This window comes from Lissotriton helveticus, chromosome 8 (assembly GCF_964261635.1).
Source record: "Lissotriton helveticus chromosome 8, aLisHel1.1, whole genome shotgun sequence".
In the NCBI taxonomy this organism is placed as follows: domain Eukaryota; kingdom Metazoa; phylum Chordata; class Amphibia; order Caudata; family Salamandridae; genus Lissotriton; species Lissotriton helveticus.
In genome coordinates, this window is record NC_136069.1 from 1,285,549,699 (window position 1) to 1,285,562,701 (window position 13,003).

Sequence of the window (13,003 nt, forward strand, 5' to 3'; positions counted from 1 at the left end):
ACATGTTTTAACCAGGGGATTTTTCCCACACCCCTTATGGTCAATAGATCCCTTAGGTGCTCCCTGTAGCTTAGCAGCTCTGGAGTAGACCAGAGTCGCCTCCAGTACAGCAAAGGGCGATTGGAAATAACATCCTGTATAGGGGCCAGACCCAAATCTAGCCGTAGCGGGATCAAAGGTGTGCTCTGGGGAAGTCTCAATAGAGGCCTAATGAAGCTGCTCTCGGTGATAGACAGAGAGGTGGCGTTGATGTGCCCCCCTAGCTCTTCACCACCTCTCGCCTTCACTTTGTAGATTTCCACTGGTGGTCCCAAGGTTTTAAATGAACACTTATTATAAACCTTGAAAATACCACCAGAGGCCTGAGCCAGCTTCATATTTGCCTTGGCCATGTGCGACCCCCATTCCATCTTGTCATTGAGTGTTACCCCTAAGTAATCAAAAGTGGAGACTCTTTCCAACACTGAGCCATCCAAGTGGGGGTGGGGGCAATTGGGTGCTTTAGCGTTGAAAACCATATATTTGGTTTTAGAGAGGTTGATCTCCAGATTTCTAGATCTACAAAAGGAGCAGAACGCCTCCAGTGTTCGCTGTATCCCCATAGAGGATTTTGATAGCAATAGGGTGTCATCAGTGAACTTCAGGGCTGGTATCTTGTGGGCTGCTAAACTAGGAGAATATAAATCCCTTGCACCCAATAGATGTTCAATCAATCCATTAAGGAACAAAGAGAAGAGCGTGGGGGCCAGCACGCACCCCTGCCTCACGCCTTTTTCCACCGGGAAGGGGGCCGAAAGCTCCCCATTTCTCCCGTACCTCACCCTTGCAAAAGTGCCTTGATGTAGACGTTTAAACAGTTGGCACAAGTATACTGGGGCACCCATCTCTAACAATATAGCTCAAAGCTTATCCCTTTGTACCAGATCAAATGCAGATCGAAGATCTACAAAGATCAAGTAAAAAGACTACCAGCCCCCATAGTCACCGTCTTCCAGTAGACCTGTTGTAGTCTAAACAGTTGGTCGGTGGTAGAGACCTTAGCACGAAAGCCCGCTTGGAGGGAGGTCAGGATGTGATGTTCGTCCATCCAACACTGCAACCTCATTAGTAAAAGGCGGGCAAACAGCTTCTGCAAGACATCAATGAGGCTAATAGGGCGGTAGTTAGCCGGGTCAAGTGGGAAAGCCTTTTTGTGGATGGGGATGATCTCTGCCCCCAACCAAGTTGGGGGGATTTCCATACCATGAAGAATGGCGTTAAAGTATAGCCAAATATAGGGAACCCATACCTTCTGCTCACTCAAGAATAGATCACCAGGGAGTTTATCCAATCCCGGAGCCTTCCTGGAGGACAAGATTCTAAGGGCCGCCTGGATTTCCAGCATGGTGCAAGGTTGATAATCGGGGTCCTTTGCGTCCAATGATACTAGAGCCAGTGTACTCTTTATAGATGTAACTGGGTCTGTGGGAGATGGAATTTCGATGTGGGAAAACAAGGGCTTAAAGTGGGTTATCCAGACCTCTTCGCTCAGGTTAGGTTATTGTAGCGGATTTCCCCTCTAACGCTGGTTAAGTTGTTTTGTTTTGAAATCACCCCTCCAGAACAGGAGGGCCCAATACATCAACAAAGAAACTATCTACATGTGTCTACCTTGTCTCGTTACTATGACTTACGCTCGATAAGTTTTCGTATATAAGAAAAAAAGCTGTATGATTAACTCATTATAACGTGTGCACAGGATTTGTGTTTTATCTAATTGGCTGGGCCCTCGCCAACCTATACAGAGGTTTTTTGGGTCTCCTCTGACCTTGTGTCACCGTTCTTATCTTGTTGTCTTTATCTTTACTAACCGCTACCAGCATAGGCGCCACCTTTTCTTGTACACTCCAAAACCCTACACGGAATCCTCAGTCCCCTCTAACGAGCCTGTAGGTTCCAGAATGCCCTATAGTCATGTCCGTCCAAGGCTTCTTTTATACTTGCCCATCTTAAAGCCTCCCAATCCGACTTGATCTCCGCAGTTATACTTTTGTGAGTGAGTCTAGCCACTCTAATACTCTGCACAGAGCCAGACTTAACCTCCCTGACAAGCGCAGATTTAGCCACCCTACAGGTTTTATTGAACCAATGGGCCTGATTTTTTGACCGTGGCATCTTGTTAACTGCGGTATAAAAATAGTCGGCCAGAGTAGAGATTAGATTAGTGTGGATATGCTCAAACGCATGGAAATAGGGTAGATAATAGTTGGCAGTTCAAAAGCTTCTGCTAAGGAGCAGGCAGTGTGTTGATATAGCTCAGCTATTTTATCGGGATCTAGCGTGAACTTGGCCCACCTAATATGTCTGCCACCCGCAGCTGTAATTAGGTTCGAGTCAACAGGGGTCTCCCGCTCCCCCAGTCTATGTTGATATCCCAGTGTATATTTTAGTTCTAGTGACAGAAGATTGTGGTCACCTTCTACCCTTTGGATTGCGCTGAAGGCCTTAGTTTGGGAGTCAGAATTCTACATTGACCATTATATAGTCAATGGTTGTCCTTTTCCCCACTCTATTATAGGTACTCTTACCTGGGGCATCGGGAGGAAGTCTGCCATTACAGGCTCTAAGAGAGTAAGTTACTAAAAGCTTATTAATCTGCAATGCCAACGGCGTCAAGCGCTTTACCAGGTACATAAAGCACTCCTGTATGTGCCAAATGGAGTTCCTCATCTAGGGTTACAGAAGGGATCCCAGCCAGGGGTTCAAAATGACAATTAAAGTAACCCCTGATAATTCTATGTGTCGGTGAGGAAAATATTGCAAGGAGTTCATCAAACATAGATGTCCCCAACGGGAGACATCCAGGTATTTAAGGGCAATACAAAAAATATCCAGGGAGTGGGTATCTATTACTTTCACTGAGCATCCCAAATGTGTAGCTACCCAAATGCACAGTCCCCCGAGGGTCTTCCCTTGGGGTCCTGTACAGCAGGTATGTAGAATGTTGCAAGGCCCACCCTAGTGGGGGCAGTCAACATCCAAGTCTCTTGGAACAAGCACAAATCGTACTGATCCATCAACTCGCCCCATTCTGGGTTGGATAGCTTAGAACCTAGCCCTGCTAAATTCCAGGACCCTATTAATGATCTACAGGGTTCAGCGCTTAAGGGACTAAGTATAATGGGTGAAAGCACATTATTAGAGGGAGTTCCTGTGAGGTTATCCGGCTCAGTACCATATCCTAAAGGGGGTGAATTTGAACTTACATTTGTTGAGGTCGTTATTATTCCCGCATCCTTAGTCCCGAAGACTACCTGGGGTAGGCCCTCCTCAACCCTCTCGCCCACCACCACAGGACACCCGACTACTTTAGGGTCCATTTCGTTAAACCTTAGTGGGTGGAGTAGTCAATCTACATTATTCAAGAAGCTATATCTATTGACTACGGGTATATTATAATCTACCTTCTGTCCACCTTGGTGGGAATAAGATAGTCCAAAACCCCTCTGTGCTAATTCCCATGGAAAAAAAAATACCCCAAGGGGAGTGGATTGATTGCACCTAGTTGACAAGGACCTCCCCAATAAAGGATGTATTTGACCACTCTGGGATCCCTGAAGTTAACAATCACACAATCCCCTCCAATGTCTTTGGGTTTAGTCCCCAACCAGCTAACTCTTCTGGCAAATAAAATTTCCCCCTGGCCCGATCTCGTCAATGGTCTATATCTATTCAGCCAAAAGATAATTTTATTCTTCAGCTCGGGGAATGTTTCACCTTGCTCGCCTGACAGCAAAGGGACTCCAGTTAATACCACCACGTACGGAGAGGCCTCGGGGGATAACTGGGGGCAAGGTAGTGTTTGTTGAATTCCATTGCTGGGAGATTTCATGACCGGCTTTTGAGGTGCCCGACCCCGATCTGGCTGTTGTTTACTAATAGCTTTTGAGATTTGAGATGGATCTCGGGGGGTGAAGGTAGCTGTGTCAGAGTGCTTCCTAGGTGGATAGCGGGGCCGGAAACAATGGTGCTAGGGGTACGTTTACACGTGTTCATTAAAACCAGTTCTTGGGCCAGGTTGACTGATCGAGAACTTTCACCTGGACTTGGACCTTGGTTTACCTGATTAGTATTTCCTAAGACCTGTTTCACAGTGTTGTTCCCGGTAGAGGTGGGTAACTGATCTCCTCTTCCACTCTTATTGCTTTTTAGTGAAACAACTTTGTCAATTCTACTCATCAAAGTTTTAAAGTGAGAATTGATAAGCTGTTCCATTTGTGCTTGTAAATCGATTATTATATGAGTGGCCCAAACCGGGGGTGCCAGAGTGGAAACCAGAGGGCCTTGGTCAGCCTTGGGGGTATCTAGGAGAGCTGTAGTTGTCTTAGATGATTTATTATGTACTGTCGGTTTCTTGTTTCTGGGGCGAGCCTTGGGGACCTTTTTAGCCACCTGGGGAACGATAGATGGTACAAGATTGGTAGGAGAGCTGCCATCTGGCGCAATCTGTGCGCATGGGAGCTCGGCAAAGGAGGATACTATTATCGAGTTAGGGGAATTAACAGTGGGTAAAGAAGTGTTCCCGGTTGGCGAAGGGGAGGCATAGCAAGTGTAAGAGAGAGACGTCTTTCAGTGTTTTTTATAGCCGATGCAACCACTCCTATTGTTTTTTGTAACATTTTATCAATAGCCGTTAGACTCGGGACTGGATTTGTTAAGGCTGCTTTTTGCCGTGAAAGAGGGCGAGAAATTGGAGGATTCGTTTTGCCCATGGTACTAAAGGAGAATACTTAGATGTTTAAAATAACGGGACCCCAAGTTTTGCGTTCAACAATTTAAAAAGGGACTGATCTGTTAAAAAAAACAAAAGATTAATAACACCCTAAAAACACAATATCAATGATCTGTGTAAACTAGTTACAATTGAGCCGAGCTTTGGCTGAATACAGTAGTAATTACCACAGTAAAAGGTCCCAATCCAGTCACTGCCCATCCAACCAAGAGGGGTGGGCCAGCCTGGCCTCCTTCGGCCACTGACGGCCACAGACGGCCCGCCCTTTGCCCGGGCTTAGCCCGGGGCCCGCCCGCGCACGTCCCGCGTCGGGGTCCGTGAAAGCAATTAGGTACAGACAGGGGGAGGAGTTAACGTGCCTCAGGTGGTCCAGGCGGGGATCAAGCTGACGTTCTCCCACAGATGAGGCCCCAGAGCAGAGATGTCCTCGTTAGCCAGGCAGTCCGGTCCCCACAGAAGCAGCAACACCAACACGCCACAGAGAGTTGCTTCCGCGCATGGAAGCCTTCGGGGGTCAAGTCTAACTCCAGCAGGGGCCATCAGCAGGGTCGAAGGCAGGTCCAGTTGGAACTGGTCAGCTGGGCATTTACATGGAAGGGTTTACAAGGGAAAGCACAGGCACTTTAATACTGATTAGCAGGAATAAAATGCACAGAGTCCTATGGCCAACAAAAATGGGTTCATCTACAGAAGGCAAAAATCTGGGGAAACATCAAACAAAAGATGGTCATTTCCAACAGTGGGCAAGGAGTACAAGATATGAATGCTATATCTGGTACTTACTAGCCTTGATACCTAGCAATGTATGTTGCAGAGTGTGAAACATTTCCTTAAGGTGTACCACATGGTCCTCCTAACTCAAGATATAAAGAGGAATGTTTTCATTGTAGGTAAAACTGAAGTCTTCTAAACTATTCAGGAAAAGGTTAACAAGTGGCTGGAGAATGTTTGCAATCCAAAGGTCATTAACTGAATTGAAAGTGGCCCTCTGGCACATATGTGTTATTCTGCTTCATGTCTTCTGGTAGACATAAAGAAAAAATAGTGTACTGAAAATGTTTGAGACATTTGTGAGAAATTTCCCAAATGTTGTAAAATTCGAAATTCAGAATTAACTGTGTTTGAAGTCTGACAATATTTTTTTAAATTACATTTTGAGTGCAATATTTTAATTTGGGGGTCTCTTAAGTGACATTTCTCATTCAAGCATGCACTTTACATAAAAAAGCACTGAGAAATAACGTCAGGAAACTGGTTGAAGCAGAAAAAGATTCTCAACAAGACATTTTCCATTTCTGAATGAACAAGCCATCAATGTGCAAACAAATTAATCAAAATTGTGTACTGAACATTTTTGAGAAATTTCACAAATTTAGAAATTCAGAAATTACTCAAATTTCAACTGTGAAATTAAATTTTTCTTCAGGCTTAACCAGTACTCTCATTTCAAGTAAAAAGCATTCAGAGACTTGGCAGACCTGTCAATTAGAACATTAGCACTGTATATGGACAGTATGATAATCTTGAGACTTAGTTGATCCCTATGGGTATATTCTCCCACCATAGATTAATGAGACCCAAGTTACATGTGACATGCTGATCAAACAGGAGTAAAAAGGAGATTAAGGCAACTCCCCTTTCGATAGCTTCTTCCAGGCAAAAAGCAGGTATGGGAAGAGGTTGTCTCACATGCTCCTGTAGACTTCACCTAGTCCGATAATCATGCCTGTCAGGGTCTTCTTGAAATGCTTTACAACCATGTTTGTCTAGAGGAGTTATGATGTAGAGACATGTACACTTATCCCACATTTCTGTTATGCATGCAAAAAGGGGTTCCAATGACTAAAAATACATTCAAGATGAACTCTTCTTGGGTTAAGATACCCAGCGGGGCTCTGGCCATCATGAGCACAGTTACTTTCCTCAGAGGCACTTGCTCAGAGAATTATAGTAGTCTTTTTTTCTACCATTATAATGAACCAGTTACCAGAGATAGTTTTATGGACTGAGGGTCTCACACTGTCCATCCTAGTGTTCTCAAAAATATCTCTACCACTAACAGTGGACTCAACCAAATTTGCAACTGACTTGATAGGTCATTCAGAACACTCACCTCTCCCTGGCTCACATCTGTGCCGGTGCAAATTGGCAATGTTCACAGCTTTGTGATCCGCCAAAGCAATGTCATGTGCTAACTTCATCAGATCCCTCTGTACCATCAGGGCACTACTGACATATTAGAGACTCCAAAAGGAAACAGCCATACCAGTAGATTCTGAAAAGTCCATTGGCTCTTGTTTGCGTGAGCTTCCGCCTGCTGAAGACTTTACAGAAGTCCATCAATTAGTACTCCTGCATCCTGCTTCTTTGTATTTATTTATTTATTTATTTAGTGTTTTATAGAGTGCGAACCAGACTTGTGAGGGTATCAGAATGCTTTACAGAAGTAACAGGTGGGATACAAGGACATAGGGGGGAAAAAGTCAAAGGGATAGGGACAGGTAGATACAGCATATGGTAGAACAAACAATCATAATAACTGGATACATTTTGGGGTAGGAACAAATTGATACATTAAGCTAGAGAAGCAATGTTGACACCTGGGGGGTTTGTTCGGAAGTGCAGGGTGGGTATCATAAGGAGAGAAGGCCCCGGGATAAAGCCGTAACGATAGGCGAAGCCAGGTTACGGAGGTGATTGTAACGTGACCGTTAGGAGAGGAATTTGCCCATTAGGAAAGTTTTGGCCTCTTTTTTGAAGTGAGCTAGAGACGGTATTTTTCTGATGGCCGGTGGGAGTGAGTTCCATATTCTTGGGGCAGCCCCAGAGAAGGCCCGATTGTACGTTCTTTTTTTCCTGAAGTGTACAGGAGTTTCTGGCTCCTCCAGATTTCACAAATTTCTGGGTGAGAAAAGCAGGGGAATTGGAATAAAGAGCCTTGAGGGTGATGCAAGCCAGCTTGAATTGGATTCTGGCCTCAAGAGGAAGCCAGTTCAGAGCTTTAAGGTGGGGTGAGATATGGTTGTACTTCTTAGAGCCAGTTAGAAGTCTGGCGGCTTCGTTGAGGCAGGCTTTCAAGGGTGCCAGAGAGCTCTTGGGTAGGCCTGCGAGGGTAGAGCAACCATATTCTAGCCTAGCGATGACTAGGGCCTGAATTGCCAAGATCTAAATCTGGGGTGTCGAGGTCAGGAATGGTTTCAGGTTTCTTAGGTAGTTCAAGTGAAATCTGGCCGTTTTGGCCATCGCGTTGATATGGCCACGCATGTTTAGGTTGCTATCTAAGGTGATTCCAAGAGATTTAGCAGAGTCCACAATGATAGGAGCGCAGTTTAGCGTTGAGGTAGCCTTGATCCATTCTTGAATGTCTGTATTGGAGTTAGGTGGTGCAATTAAGAGGAATTCAATTTTTTTTGCGTTGAGTTTCAGCTGGTTAGAAGTGAGCCAGTGAATAGTCAACTTCAGGGTCTCATTCAGGGAGCGAATGTCCTCTGGAGAAGAGACTTTGATGTAGAGCTGTGTCGGCATACGTGTGGTAGGAGATGTTGGCGGTGCACAGCACCTCTGAGAGCGGTTCAAGGTGAAGACTGAAGAGGACAGGGGACCAGGTTGATCCTTGAGGGACACCCACTGTGATCGGAGAGGAAGCGGACAGGTTACAGTTGATCAGGATTCTCTGTGAGCGGTTCTGGAGGATGGACCTAAACCAAGCAAGAACAGAGCCATCTAGGCCCATCCTAAGATTGAGGCGAGTAAGGAGAATTTCGTGGTTAACCATGTCAAAGGCCAAGGATAGGTCCAGGAGGATCAGGAGACAGGTTTTGCCTTGGTCAAGGGCTTGAAGGGCATCATCCATGATGTGGAGGAGTGTGGTTTCCGTGTTGTGCCCGGGTCTGAATCCGGATTGCAAATCGCCTATTAGGTGGAAGTTGGTGATGTGATGGCTCAACTGCTGTTGTACACATTTTTCCAGCACTTTAGTTAGGAGTGGGATGTTAGAAATAGGTCTGTAGTTGTCAGGAGAAGCAGGATCTAGTGTAGGTTTTTTAAAAATGGGGACAACCTGGCCAGCTTTGAGAGAGTCAGGTATTGATCCCTGTAAGAGGGAGGTGCGGATTATTGCAGTCCAAGATGGGATGATAGCATGAGAGGCAGCAGCTAAGCAGTTTGAAGGGATAAGGTGATTGTATTGATTGTTGGGTTGTAAAGAGGATTGTATTTTTGAGACAGATTGTTCATCGTAGACTTTAAACTTGGTCCAGAACGCTTGGTTTTTGAGGGAAGTCTGGGAGGGTGATGCAGAGAGAGGTGGTAGAGCCGGCGGGGTTTGGAAATAGGTAGCAGATATGTGTTCCTTTGCTAGGGCAGAGAGTTTATCACAGAAGAAGGAGGAGAATTGCTTGCATGGGATTGGAGATATAGGGGTTTCTTTGGACGATGTATTCAGTTTGTTGGATTGGTGTTTGACCAACTCGAATAATTTGCGAGGTCTATTCTTGGCGTTATCCAGTTCAAGACTTTCTGAAAAAAGAAACCATAGTCAGCAACTTACTGACCATCTGCCAAAGAATATGCACTCATTTCAGCCATTCTTTTAAAGCTCGGAAGTAGCTGAGGATCATTCAACGTGACTATAGAATGCCAGTCAAAGCACTCATCCAGGAGGTGGCAACACGTTGGAACTCAACTTATTACATGTTTGACTGTCTGTTTGAGCACTACAGGCCAATCAATGGACATGTCATGCGAAGAAGGGATGCTACTCTGAAAGGCATGGCCCTTCAGATAGACCAATGGTGCCTAGTTAAATGCCTGACTTGTTGTATGTTGATTTAGATTCCGAATAGATTTCCTGATTCATGCCCTTATATAGGTTTAATTTGTATTGCCCTTATATAGGCATGGAAATCCAGTTCTTATTTAGGCATAGCCCATGCTACCCAGAAACAGGCACGGCTACTTCCATCCGTTCATCTACGTTACAATGTAACTGGTGGAGGTAAAGCCTATGGTCTTTCGAAAATCGTTATAATAACGAAACGGGACCTGAGACCACCCTCGAAAGGGGTTGAGTCTAGTTTTTTATTCGCAACCTCATGGCCGGTAGGAGACTCCGTGGCTGTTTGAGGTCATGAAGAATGGTGTGTCCAACATTTGATGCAGTGGTAAAAACTTACTAGCCCTGAAGAAATTGCCTAAAAATATTATCAGGCAATGAAACATGTTGGTATATGGTAGTAGGCTAAATAATTGATAGCCACTTCCTAATTTTTTTAATTATTGGACTGCACTAAGAAAGAGAATAAAGATTGAATACGTGTGCAGATCCTATTTCACCGCATTACACTATCTGTGGTGTGTTTTGTGTGTGTTGCACATTTTTTCACTGCACTATGAATTGCACTTTATAATGCACTTACACATTGTTTTGGACACCTTGTTTTAAAGCTTGATGACCGCCGATGATGATAACAGGGCAACACTGGTGAGTACCTGCCAGGTTTCCCGTTGGTGGTGCGCCCGTGAGGGATCATCTCGCTTTTTCACAGATTTTTGTGCACCAAAACACTGTGCTGTTGGTTGTTGGTTTTGTCCATGTCTGTCTTTAAAGGGATGGAGGCCTTTTAATTCAGGCATAACAACATTGTACTCCCTACCCCAAGCCCTTAAAAAAGAAGGGGATAGTGTTGTTAAAATACTGCAACCTGAGATACATTGATTGAACAGTACATATTGCCTAAGTGGACCAGGTTATTATTGTTTGAATGACTTTGTGAGTGGAGGGCGACCTGGGTCCTTGTTCTTCCCTCTATGCTCCTCATTGTATACATAGCCCATGCTACCCAAATACAGACTGGCTACTTCCATCCGTTCATCTACGTCACAACGCTTTCTAGGAAAACCAGACTCTTAAGATGTTAGGGACTTCCCCGTGCTTGGATATTGATTTCTCCAAGAACTCATTTATTATGCATGAACATCTATTCCTTAGGGGTTCATTTGCCCAACTTTTACTTCAATACTGGCATTCGAAACACCTTCAAGGTATAAATATACCTTCACTTGCTATGGCAGAGCACAGTGTGGTTCGGTGCAGTTCGACTACCTACTTGCACGACGCAGCTCGCTACAGCAAGCGCCGAAGGACGCCAACTCTCCAGCTGATGCACTGAACAGAAGATGTCATCCTCCTGCCGAGAATCCAGCTCCAATGTTTCTGACTCCCCTTGCGGGGTGTTGGGAAATCGAGTCCCGAGAAGGAGATACCAACCTCTCTCATTCTAAGGTCTGGAGCTGATTAGAACCTAGAGAAACCTTTGGCAATTCTTGGCAAAACTAAACCTATGCTAAAGGCTGCATCTACTTTTTCCCTCGTACTAGACCTAGGTTAGGTACACTGGGGTAGGCATATTTTAGAAGCACCAGTTGAGTATTTTAGCCTGTGTTATTTATGTATGTATTTTTATATATGTCATAGCAACAGACAATGCTATTACAGTATTATTTCATATTACTGTTTACGCTGTATGCATTGTACTTTGCAATCTGTCTAACGATTGTACCAGTTCATATCTCTTGCATGAGAAAGAAGACGGTTCAATAAACCCTTTTATTGAAACGCCCGTCTCTCTATTTCTATGCAACTCTGTAGAAACAAAGCATGAAGGATTGACTGAGTGAACTAGTTATCTATTGTTTCCACGACTCTGAAGATATCGTTTCGATTCTAGGGGAAACAAAGTTGTCATGTTTATGCGGTTGTCAGAGACTAATCCCTTCTTGTTTATTCGAGAAAGTTTCTAGTGACCTCTGAGTTAGCTGGCACACAGACAATTAAGTTTAATATACTCGATAGAGACATACTGACCTCAGTCCTATGTCAAATCTATAGTGTATATTATTCCAATGCGCAGAGCTTATTGGGAATATAGGTACTACACTACATGGCGCCTAACGGTTTGGTAAGGCACTAATTTAACGCTAGATACTAAAGTAACTCAGTGGTGCTCTTCTCAGAGACCCCTTTTTCCCGTAATACTCCAATAGACATCTGGAGTGGGTAAAAGGGATAATATCCGCCATAGTCGAGTAGGTCGAAAAATCCTATGAATTAGCTTTTTGGTTTGCTAAACGTTGAAGGATACAGTGTTCCAAAATATTGTGCACCTTATCTTTGTTTCCTTGAAGCTTGCTCTGCAAACTTTCAGTCAACAAAATGGCTGACGAAGATAACAAAACCGAAACCGATGGAGCTGCGGCTCATCCAGCTGCTTTCAACCTAACAGGTTTCCAAGAAACTGACTCGAATGCTGTAGTCATTCCTCAAAATGTAAGGAAAGCCGTCACTATAAAACTTATAACACATGGCATAACATCAAGAGGTGGTAGGGCAGTTTTTGTGATAGAGGCACATGAATATCACCAGACAGAGGTATTCTATTCATGGATGGTCTTCCCAGAAGCAAATCCAGGAACACACATGTTTCACTTCTACAAAGAAGATGATCCACCAGAGGAATACATTCCTTTCGAGAATATTGGAATTCCACTAACATACCAGGAGAATGAGCTCTGGTTTAAAGGCGCCCTAAACCATTTAGATCGCATTACCAGGCTCGGTCAACTAGGTATACCAGGAGCAACATGGCCGATTTTAGCTGGCTATACACCACATCCTTACACTGAAGAAATGTCAGGACAAGAATTAGTAACTCAACTCAAAGAGTTAATCAAAATTTACAGACAATTGGTTCAATAGGTCAGGCAGACTTTTACAGTCCAATCACCTGTAGTTATTCCACAACATAACTCTCTCTAGGGGAATACAGTGAAAACCACAGACTTTACACGCAGTCATGGGTAAATTACCAACAAAACGTGAACAAATTCCATTCTGGATAGCTCAAAAAATTGCTCAGATCAAAGCAGTATTTCCTAATACTAGCCCTCTAAGAAACACAGAATTTTAACAATCTGCCTACCAATGGAATTCACACCACATCTGGAGGACTGCACCACTTGGGGTACAGTCTTTGCTGCTATCTACACTAAAACACATGGTGTTCCGTCTTTGGCGGTAATATCTGATGTCCTAAAACAGATTCAAAACGAATACGGGGCAGAGCCTGCTCTAAATTTAGTTATGAAACTACTGAAAGATTTCAAACAGGTCTCGACAATAATATTAGCTAATATTAAAGGAGAAGCAGCATCAGTGGCAATCCGCCAGAAGTT